Source organism: Panthera leo, chromosome B3, assembly GCF_018350215.1.
Source record: "Panthera leo isolate Ple1 chromosome B3, P.leo_Ple1_pat1.1, whole genome shotgun sequence".
NCBI classification, from domain to species: domain Eukaryota; kingdom Metazoa; phylum Chordata; class Mammalia; order Carnivora; family Felidae; genus Panthera; species Panthera leo.
Window position 1 is genome coordinate 71,257,866 of NC_056684.1, and position 11,944 is coordinate 71,269,809.

Sequence of the window (11,944 nt, forward strand, 5' to 3'; positions counted from 1 at the left end):
TGAACAGAAACGTGGAGATCTGCACAGGGTTTCTCTCAAGTATGCAGCAGAGTACTGTTTATCATGAGTGTGGGAGAAAACCACCTGAGGCTGGGGAAAGAATTATCTAAAAGGATCAGAGAAGATAGTGCCTAACCCCACTAACCAGGCTGGAAAAAGTCAAGATGCATGGGATATTAGGTAGAGTACTCAGGAAGGTCTTGCCTCAGTAATGGGCAATAATTAGCCTTAGGCTGCAACTGCTCTGCACCTGCCTAACAAATCAAAAGGATCGAGTGGTTCTGAATAGCTTATGTGCATCCCAGAAAATAGTTCAAGAAAATTTATAGGAATGCAAAATTATCCTTACCTGGTAAACCAACAAGGTAAAATTCACAACATCTGGCATCCAATCAAAAATAACTAAGCCTGGGGGCACCTGGGTGACTCAGTCGGTTAGGCGTCCGACTCCTGGTTTCCGCTCAGGTCATGATCTCACAGTTCATGGGATTGAGCCCTGAGTCAGGCTCCATGCTGATGGAATAGAGCCTGCTTGGGATTCTCTCTCCCTCTCTCTCTCTCTGCCCCTTCCCCACTCACACACACTGTCTATCTCTCAAAATAAATAAATAAAAACTTTTAGAAAATTACTAAAAAAGGAAGCAGATAAACAAAAACCATACTGAGGAGAATAATCATTCAATTGCATTTGGCCATAAGAAGGCATAGAATAAAGACATTAAAACTGTTATTATAAGGGCGGCTGGGTGGCTCAGTTAGTTAAGCATCTGAGTCTTGATTTCGGCTCAGGTCATGACCTGATGGTTCACAGGTTTGAGCCCCTGTGTTGGGCTCTGTGCTGACAGCTCAGAGCCTGGAGTCTGCTTTGGATTCTGTGTCTCCCACTCTTTTTGCCCCTCCCCTCCTCATGCTCTGTCTCTCAAAAAATAAATAAACATTAAAAATTTTTTTTTAATTATTATTATAACTGGATTTCTTATGTGCAAAAAATTAAGTAGATTCATAGACAATAGAAAAAAACAAATCAAACTTTGAAACTTTTAAAGATAAAAACTAAAATGTGTGAGATGAAAAGTACACTGGATGAGATTAATGGCAGATTAGATATTGCAGAACAAAGATTAGTGAATCTGAAGGTTATAGAAATGATCCAAATGAAACATCAAACAAGAAAACAAAGAGTGAAAAGAGCATCAGCAAGCTGTAGAATTAATTCAAGTGACTTCAGATGAGTAATTAGAGTCTTTGAAAAGGAGAAGCAGGGGGATAGAAAAAAAAATTAGAAGCAGTGATAGCCAAACACTTTCAAAAGTTGATGGAAAGTATAAATTCACAAATCAAAAAAAAGCTCAATGAACTCCAAGCACAAAACATGAAGAAAACTATACCAAGGCACATCATAACCAAACTGGGAAGAAAACAACCCTGACCTAGTCATGAAAAGAAAACCTTAGAAGCAGCCTCAGAAAAATGGCATGCTAGGATTGGAGAAGCAAAGAGAGGGGTGATGTTAGATTTCTTTTCTGAAATAATGTAAGTAAGAAGAGAGCAGGAAAATATTAAAGTACTCAAAGTAAGAAAGTTGTCAAGGTAGAAATTCTATACCTGGTAAAAATATCTTTAAAAAACGAAGGCAAAATAAAAGCATTCTTAGATTGCAGAGCTTACAAAAAGTCATTACCAGCAAACAGGGAAGGTAAACTGGCAAAGAGAAAATTATACCAATTGGAAATGTGAATCTCCACAAAGGAATGAAGAACATTGTAAATGGTAATTAATTAAATGGGCAAATACATATGATTTTTTTGTTATTTTTTAATATTTATTTATTTTTGAATGAAGAACATTATAAATGGTATTTAATTAAATGGGAAAATACATGATTTTTTTGTTATTATTTTTTAATGTTTATTTATTTTTGAGAGAGAGAGAGAAAGTGTGAGTGGGGGGAAGAGCAGAGAGAGAAGGAGACACAGAATTCGAAAGCAGGCTCCAGGCTCTGAGCTGTTAGCACAGAGCCTGACGTGGGGTTTGAACTCACGAACTATGAGATCATGACCTGAGCCTAAGTCAGACGCTCAGCCGACTAAGCCACCCAGGTGCCCTGCTTTTTTTTTTAATTTAAATTTATTTAAAATAAAACAGACTAACCAAAACTAGTAGCAATGTATAATGGGATTTATACCGTATTCCAAAGTAAAATGCATGAAAATAGCATAGAATCTGAGAGGAATCCAAGTATACTAGCATAAGGTTTTTATACTGAGTGAAGTAGTACAGTATCAGTTGAAAGTAAGCTATAATTTATAGATATATACTGTATATCCTAATGCAACCACTGAATTAAAACAAAGAGCTGTAGTTAAAAAGTCAACAAAGGAGATAAAAGTGGAATAAAAAAAATTCATAAATCAAGTGAAGGCCCCAAAATCAGAAAAAGGGAGGAAAAAATGGAAGGGACAAATAGAACAAATAGCAGGAGTTAGACTCCAACTAACTGTATCAATAATCTCATTAAATGTAAATGGTCTTAGCATACCAATTAAAAGCTAATGATAGACTGGGATTTTAAAAAACAAAACAAGATTCAGTATATACTGCCTACAAGAAATACACTTTATATGAAGACACATAAAGAAGGTAACAATAAAGGATGTAGAAACATATACCATGCTAGTGTTCATCAAAAGAAAGCTGGAGTGCTATAGTAATATCAGATAAAGCAGATTTCAAAACAAAGAATATTACCAAGGCTAATGAGGGTCATTTCCAAATATGAGGTTCGATTAATCAACAGGACGTAACAATCCTAAATTTTTATGCCCCTAAAAATTGGGCTTCAAATTACAAGATGCAAATACAGAAAGAACTATAAGGAGAAGTGAAATCCATATATTACAGTTTGAGCTTCCATATCCATTTCTCAATAGCTGATAGGTCAAGTAGGCAGGAAATCAGCAAGAATATTGAGGACTTGAACCAAATTAACAACAAATTTATCACCAGTTACATTTATAGAACATTCCATACAACAAAAGCAAATACATATTTTTTCAAGCTCCTGCAGAACACTTACCAGGATACACCAAACTTTCTGCCGTGAAACAAGTCTTAATAACCTCAAAAGGATCCAAGTTAAACAAAATATATTCTCTGACATTGGAATGAAATTATAAATGAGTAAGAGAAAGACCTCTCAAAAATCTCAAAATATATAGAAACTAAACAAACCAATTCTAAATAATCCATGGGACAAACATAAAATCAAAATGGAAATTAGAAAATATTTTGATCTGACTACTGTTGAAAAGAATCACATAGCATAGCAAAATTTGTGGGATGCTGTTAGAGCAGTATTGAAGAGAAAACTGATAAACATTACACATCCATGCTAGATGCAATGCATATATATATGCATTATAATATATATGAATGCACATATATGCATTATAATATATATATGAATGCACATATATATCCATTATAATATATATGAATGCACATATATGTGTATTATAATATATATGCATTGTAATATATATGAATCCATATATATATGCATTGTATACAAATGCACACATATATGCATTATAATATATATACAACTGTACATATATATGCATTATAATATATATATGAATGCATATGTATTTGCATCATACACACACACACACACACACACGCACACACACACACACACACATATAAAAAGGACTTGTATCCAGAATATGCAACAATGAAAATGCAAATAATCCAATAAAAAAATAGGAAAATGTTTTAACAGGCACTTCAGAAAAGAAGATATATGGATGGCAAACAAATAAGCACATGAAAAAGTTGTTCAATATCCTTAGTGTTCAAGGAAATGCTACTTAAAACCACAATGAGATACCCCCAGACACCTACTAGAATGGTTACAATGAAAATGACTGACTTTACCAAGTGTCAGTAAGAATGTCGGTGAACTGGATTTCTCCTAATAGTGCTGGTGACAATATAAAATGATACAAACAAATTTGGAAACAGCTCAGTAGGTTTTTAGAAAGGTAAATACACATCCACCGTTTGACCCAGCCATTCCCCTAGCAGGTTTTACTCCAGAGAAAAAGAAACGTATGGTCACACAAAGACTTTTACATGAACGTTCACAGCAGCTTTATTTGCAATCACCAAAAACTAGAACCAACTCAAATTTCTACCATTAGGTAAATGGATAAATGAATTGTAGTGTATCCATTTAATGAAATGCCACACAGCAAGAAAAAGGAATGAGCTATTGATACACACAACAGCATAGATGAATCTCAAAATAATTAAATTGAGTTAAAGAAGCCAAACAAAAGATAGTACATAGTGTATGATTCCATTTCTATAAAACTCTAGAAAATGGAAATTAATCTGTAGTGAAAAGAAAGCAGATCAGTGGTTGCTTGGGGATTGGGGGTAGGGAAGGTGAGAAGAAGGAATAACTAAAGGGCATGAAATTTGGTAAATGTTGGATATGATTTAATGGGCATAGACATATGTCAAAACTTACGAAATTAGACAATTCAAATAAATATGTGCAGTTTATCATATGTCAATTACATCTCAATAAAACTGTGTTAAAAAGTTAAAATGTGGGGCACCTGGGTGGCTCAGTCGGTTAAGCATCCGACTTTGGCCGTGTCATGATCTCCCGGTTTGTGGGTTTGGCCCTGCGGTGGGCTCTGTGCTAACAGCTCAGAGCCTGGAGCCTGCTTCAGATTCTGTGTCTCCCTGTCTCTCTGCCCCTCCCCTTCTCACGCTCTCTCTCTCTCTCTCTCTCAAAAATAAAATAAACATTAAAAAATTTAAAAAAACAAAAAGTTAAAATGTGAAGGAATATAACAAGCCTTAGTGGCGATTGGCTTACACTTGCCACACCCTTAGAATTCCGTCGCCAGGGAGAAAAAAAACAAAGTCTTGGGCAGAGGCTGCGGTGTTGGAACAAGGATCACCGCATGAAGATGAGAACTATAGTCTAAGGAATCTGGGAACTGATGAAAGAAAAAGATACAACCACAGTGTGGCAGTAGCACACAAGCTTTATGTGGGTGCCGCTGGGCAAGTGGATGTGTGGGTGAGGTCCCACTCAGCAGGAGACCACCCAGAGACCACCATCATCATGTGGTGGTGGTGAGGCACCATCCTTAAGGCCAGGGCAGGGAGATGGGGTGGGGGTGGGGGACCAAGAAAACTCCCAGGGGAGAGGGAATTAAGAGGGGGGCTTATGTGTCTAAAAGATGGCGCTCAGCAGAATGAAGGGGAGTCTTTGAGTCAGAGAGCTCCAAAGGGCAGCAGCAGCTTGTGGGTGGTTGTTGTTGTTGCTGCTGTTGTTTTATAGCTAGAGGGCTTATTTTACCCTGTGGCTTGCAGATGTTGGGTGTAGTTTTATGGGTATGCAAAGCATACATGCTCTAAAAGGCAAAAAATATGCTTACCAAGGTGACATTTAAGACAACCAGATGGGTAAAAATTTGAATTTGACCCTGGTGACCTTTTAAGCCTATGAATCCCACTTGCTATAAAGAAGTAAACATAGGGCCTATATACAGTGACTATGTTTGGTTCATTTATATAATAAGAATCCTCCTGAGAGTGCACAAGAAAAAAAAAATCCACACGCCACCTCTGAACTTAGAATCCAGCCAACTCACATCTCCTCATTTGGGGGCTGTATGAATACTGGGTCACTACTTTCTTCTAGTTGCAGGAAATACACCATCCCCAAAGATAATTCTCCTTTCTATCCACTTTCAAGGAAATGTACTCTCTTCTTTCACTCTTGGCCATACTTTCTTCAGGGGCCCTAACACTCAAATTAATCTCTGGGAGACTAGCACACTCTTCATTACTATTCACTGCTGTTACCTGGCCTGAAATACAAAAGATGTTAATAACCCACGAGGTTTATTTACAAAAACTTGCCTTTTTTGGTAATGGAAAAGAGAAAAGTGATTATATTGGTTTTGTCTCATAGAGAAGGACCAAAAAAAAAAAAGTAAACAAATAAGTGTCTTAATAAATTATCCTGCCATGTCTGTAATATATAAAGAAAATTACTTCCTATTTGTTTAAAAGAAAAAAAGCAGCCACCCAACAGAAAATAAGTAGAGTGTTTGTAAATGGCCAGATGTCATCTGAAAAGAATCCCAACTTGAGTAGACATGAACAGATTTATATTTTTAGCAGAAAATTGTGTTTGCACACTAGAGAACGGCTAGGCAGGCACAAGGGGGTGCCAGAAGAAATCAGATAGGCAATTATTGGGAATATCTTAAACAAAAACTGGGCAGAACAGGGGCGCCTGCGTGGCTCAGTCGGTTAAGCACCCAACTCTCGATATTGGCTCAGGTCATTATCTCATAGTCGTGAGATCAAGCCCTGTTGTCAGCACAGAGCCTGCTTGGGATTCTCTCTCTCCCTCTCTCTCTACCCCTCCTCTGCATGCACACATGCTCTCTCTCTCAAAATAAGTAAACAAAATCTAAAAAATATTGGGAAGAACAAAATGGAGGTAAATGATAGATTTAAGTTATTTAGGACATAAAAATCACAGGACTTGCTGTTAGGATGGAAGGAGATCAGGAAAATGTGTCAACAATAAATTCCTTGGGTTTTTCCTTAGCAGTTTTATTGAAGTATAGTTCACATAACATAAAAGTCACTCCTTTAAAATGCACGATTCTGTGATTTTTAGTAAACTTAGAGGTGTGCCATTGTCTCATAATCCACTTTCAGGACATTCCCATCACCCTCAAAAGATCCCTCGTGTGCACCTCCATCACTCCCCATTCTCCCGCCAGTCCTAGACAACTATTCATCTATTTTGTGTCTTTACTTGTGATGGTTTGGCTTCATGATTTTTTTGACTTTGTGATGATGTGAAAGCAATACATATTCAGTAGAAACTACTTTGAATTTTGAATTTGGACCTTTTCCTGGGCTGCCTAGCGATATGTGATACACTCTTGTGATGCTTGGCATTCTGTACCCACCCAAGCATTCTGTTTTCACTTTCAGTACTCAATAAATTCATGAGATATTTCAGTATTCAATAAATTTCATGAGATATTCAACATTTTCTTATAAAATAGGCTTTGTGTTAGATGACTTTCCCAACTGCAAGCTCATGTAAGTGCTCTGCAATTGTCCTGCTTCAGTCAAATTGCCTTCGTCTGATGTAGTCAAATCTCCGCAGGCTCCTCTTACAGGGGCACTTATAACTGTACTCAGGAGCAACCCAGATAATCCACATCTCAAGATCCTTAACTTAATCACATCTGCAAAGTCTCTTTTGCTATATAAAGAAACACTCACCAGTTCTAGGGATTAGGACCTGGACATCTTTGGGAACCATTATTCAGCAACCACAATCTTGTAGGTAAAAAACATATAAATTATTTATTCTAATACTCCTCTGTCTATAACAATCTTTCCACCTACTTGTACTTATGTGTTACTTCCCATTCCTAGTACCTTTTTTTTCCTCCTATTCAAATCTTAGCTATTTGAATGGATCATCCATCAAGTTCAAAATTTTAGTTCTTTTACAGGTCCCTGCCCTAATCACCCTAGACAAAAGAGATATGTCTCCCTCTTAAGATATTATTCTACTGTCCTGTATTCAATACCTTGTGCAGTAAGGGTACATTTATTTATGCTTTTTCCCCCACAACAGCTGGTATGGACAGCCTTACATATGGAAATTTCTCAACTGCTTGCCTATAAATATCTTCTCATTAACTGCTCTAATTACTCTGCCCCCGTAATGGACCACGTCACTGTAATCTCATTACATTTCTCTCACCTAGGTCCAAATGCCTATTCAACCAGTCTGGGCCTACATAGACATGCCTTTCAACTTTTATAGCTTATGGACAGGTGACTGCCTGACATGAGAAATAAAACTACAAAAAAAAATTATGGACAGATTTTTGAAGTGTGATAAAAACAAATTTACATCAATATAATTTGCCACACACTGAGCGATGTTCACAACCATGACCATATTGTCTGGCAGTTAGGCACAAAAATATGTAGTTTATTAAAATGATTACAATGAGTTTTATAAATATAGCTGAGAAATTCCAGTGTTTTCTAAAGGAAGACAAAGGGGAATTTAGTAGACTGGGAGGTTGCTAGAAGACTAGCTGAGGCACCCACTAAAAAGGCTCAATGTGTACCCAGGGTGAGTTCATCAATTCACACTGTTCTTGTCCTTTTCCACCTGGGCAACTCAGAGCCATGTGCTCCATGAGCCCCAGATTCACAGGAGCTGGAACCATGACAGATTGAATAGTGGTCTAAGTCTTATGGGTGACTTGATTCCAGAACCCTTGTCACTCTACACCTGGCAGGTGAGTATGAATGCAGGACACACAGAGAACACATAAAGTCAAGTGGGGCAAAGCCTAAAAGGAAACTAGAAAGCAAGAGGCCACGACAAGGTGCGAAAAGGAGATGTGTATTGCAGGCACAGTCTGGGCAAGAGAAGAGAATACGGATGTAGGATGAGGAAGGGATGGTTGGGGGGAGGTGAGTGTCAGAAGGGGAAAAGTAAAGGTCACTCTTTGTGTGGGCATCTCCCAAGAGAACAGCCTCCCAACCTTGCTCTCATGCTCCTACCCCTGCTGATTCCTCCTCTGACAGGCCCTGCTTCCTGAGGCCATGAGAGCTCTCAGAAGGCGTGCTTAATGGGATGGGGTCTGAAATCTCAGCCCATGTTCCTGGAAAGAACATGGAGTTCTCAGGACAGCCTGAGCTGGGGAGAGCAAGGAAAGTGAACCAAGCAGCATAGCCTGGAGCTTTCATGCCTGGGGCTCTGCCCTGTTCTTTGACCATCTGTAGGACAAGCCCCAGGGCCCACTCAGGCACCTGGGGAGATCCCCAACTCAAAGTCCTAAGGGCCAGAATTAACTGAGTTGAGTCTCTTACCTAAAGGATGTATAGGAGGAAGGAGGATTGTCATCAGTGAACTAAAGAAACCAAATGTGCAGAGAGTCTGAAAACTAGAATAGGGCTTAGTTCTATCTGTTCTCCAGAGAGATGGCAAATGTACTAATTTGTTTTCCCAGGAGGAGTGCCCGAGAATTGTCCCTTTTCCTGTACCTATGCCACCACTATGTTATTATTTTAAGTTATTTCTGTTGATTGGGCAGGTAAACAATGATATCACACTGCTTTTATCTATATTACCTTTAGAGGAAAGGGGAAAAAAGATCTCCAAATGTTTAATGACTATTTATTTCTTTTGTTAATTTTCTGTGTCCCTGGTTTATTTTTCTTCAGGTATGTTCATCTTTAACTTATTAAATAGACAGAACTCTTCACATATTCAAGACAGAAACCCTTTCTCAGCAATAGTAAATGCTTTTCTTCAGTTGTGTGTTTAACACCGTGCCCTGATCTAATCATAATGAAAATAATAATGGCAGATACCATTTAATTATTGGAGCACCTGGGTGGCTCAGTCAGTTAAGCTTCCAAATTCGGCTCAGGTCATGATCTCTTGGTTCATGAGTTTGAGCCCCACGCCAGGCTCTGTGATGACAGCTCAGATCCTGGAGCCAGCTTCCGATTCTGTGTCTCACTCTCTCTACCCCATCCCTGCTTGTGCTCTCTCTCTCTCTCTCTCTCAAAAATAAATAAATAAACATTAAAAACCTGATTTATGATCAGGAGACTATAGATGCTGGAGAGGATGTGGAGAAACGGGAATCCTCTTGCACTGTTGGTGGGAATGCAAATTGGTGCAGCCGCTCTGGAAAGCAGTGTGGAGGTTCCTCAGAAAATTAAAAATAGACCTACCCTATGACCCAGCAATAGCACTGCTAGGAATTTACCCAAGGGATACAGGAGTACTGATGCATAGGGGCATTGTACCCCAATGTTTATAGCAGCACTCTCAACAATAGCCAAATTATGGAAAGGGCCTAAATGTCCATCAACTGATGAATGGATAAAGAAATTGTGGTTTATATACACAATGGAGTACTACATGGCAATGAGAAAGAACGAAATATGGCCCTTTGTAGCAACGTGGATGGAACTGGAGAGTGTGATGCTAAGTGAAATAAGCCATACAGAGAAAGACAGATACCATATGTTTTCACTCTTATGTGGATCCTGAGAAACTTAACAGAAACCCATGGGGGAGGGGAAGAAAAAAAAAAAAAAGAGGTTAGAGTGGGAGAGAGCCAAAGCATAAGAGACTTTTAAAAATTGAGAACAAACTGAGGGTTGATGGGGGGTGGGAGGGAGGGGAGGGTGGGGGATGGGTATTGAGGAGGGCACCTTTTGGGATGAGCACTGGGTGTTGTATGGAAACCAATTTGACAATAAATTTCATATATTGAAAAAAAATAAAAAAAACTAAAAAAAAAAAAACCTGATTTATGGAATCAGACCATCCTTGTTTGTTCCTGGGGGACCACTTATTATGTGTGTGACTTTGTATATTTCCTGAAGTCTTTATGCTTCAGTTTCTTCATCATTGAAGCAGGGATAATAATAATCTACCTCATGGAGGTTGCTCTGAGAATAAAGAAACCATATGTACATTTTAGACAAGCGCCTGGCACATTATAAGATCTCAGTTGGTAATTAAATATTGCTACTACCTATTAACCATCCCTGTGGTAATTATCATATGTGATCTTGAAAAGTTTAACATATTAATAAACATGAAGGTCTGCCAGTTCTCTAGTTGCCAGAGTAAAAAGGATGCATTCCATGTGTGTGACGCCTCTTCTAACATCTCAGCCACTCTCGTGTTTTTGGAAACATGAGTCCCTCTTGCAGTGTGTTCACTTCCAGGGAGTTTGAAGACAACAATGCCACCTTGCTAGTTTGGGACACTGCGAACGAAGTTCAGAGTCAGTCGGAGTTAAACTGACTTGTTTTGCCCCAGTGCTGTCTGCAAAATCTCTGAACACAAACACAGCAACCTTTTTTCCCCTCACTGGGACTAGAATTAGAATGTTCTATAACTAGAAGGAAAGATTTTAGGCCATCTAATCTAGTGGTGTTCAAACGTCAAACCACATCAGCAAACCTAACGCTTGTAAAAGTCTTGTATGCTGTAGTCGTATCCCAGAACTATAGAACCCAAATCTCCTGGACCAGGGCCCAGGGATTCGTATTTGATAACAGCTCCTACAGCTAGTAAATTTGTTAGGGTAAGGCTAGGCTAATGGAACAAAATATGGTGAATTTAAAAATATACATATTGGGGCACCTGGGTGGCTCAGTCAGTCAGTTAAGCATCTGACTCTTGATTTCAGCTCAGGTCATGATCTCACAGTTCGTGAGTTCGAGCCCTGCGTCAGGCTCTGCCCTAACAGTGGTGAGCCTGCTTGGGATTCTCTCTCTTTCCCTCTCTCTCTCTCTCTCTCTAAACTAAATAAATAAAAATGTAAAAAATGTATATACATATGTATTTCTCTCTCATATAATTAAGCAGTCCAGATTGGTGAGATATCTCTGCTTCACACAGTTATTCAGGTACATGCCTTCCTTCCCTTTTGGTGTTCAGCTCATTCCTAGAACATTCCTAGAACACTATTATCATCTAAGGGATGAAAGGTGAGTCACAGCCATGTCCATTTTGGGGATCTGGCAGTTGGGAAGAAAAAAAAAAAGCACAGAGGAGGCCAGTTCCATGTTACAAAACCTGGATGTAGAAGTGGCACACATCACTCCTGCTCAGAGATCCTGGGAAAAGAAGTCTGGCTGGGCAGCTCTATGCCTCACTGTACCTCTTTGGCTTGAGGCCGAGCGGGTAGTTTGGGGCAGGCAACCAGAGAACACCACCACACTGATCTTGATGGCTATCCAAGTCAGAGAGCCCCGAGATCTAATCCAGCCTCCTCATCATGTAGATAAGGACATTGATGTGAAGTGACTTGGGGGTGGGGGAGCA

The 11,944-nt window shown here is 39.0% G+C and overlaps 1 protein-coding gene across 18 annotated transcripts in view; it reads right to left on the reverse strand.

Annotated features, from left to right (window-relative positions):
• RNASE9 (ribonuclease A family member 9 (inactive)) overlaps positions 1-11,944 on the reverse strand; it is a 172,731-nt gene that overhangs the window by 59,552 nt on the left and 101,235 nt on the right. For 6 of the 18 annotated variants that reach the window (XM_042942595.1, XM_042942581.1, XM_042942592.1 and 3 more), the window contains exon 3: positions 7,342-7,398. The exons of 5 other annotated variants lie outside the window; for them this stretch is intronic. The gene's annotated coding sequence lies outside the window, so the exon portion shown is untranslated. Of the gene's footprint in view, positions 1-7,341; positions 7,399-9,687; positions 9,710-10,411; positions 10,558-11,780; positions 11,942-11,944 lie in introns of those variants that run through there. 7 more of the 18 variants (XM_042942598.1, XM_042942597.1, XM_042942584.1 and 4 more) reach the window with 4 other exon arrangements.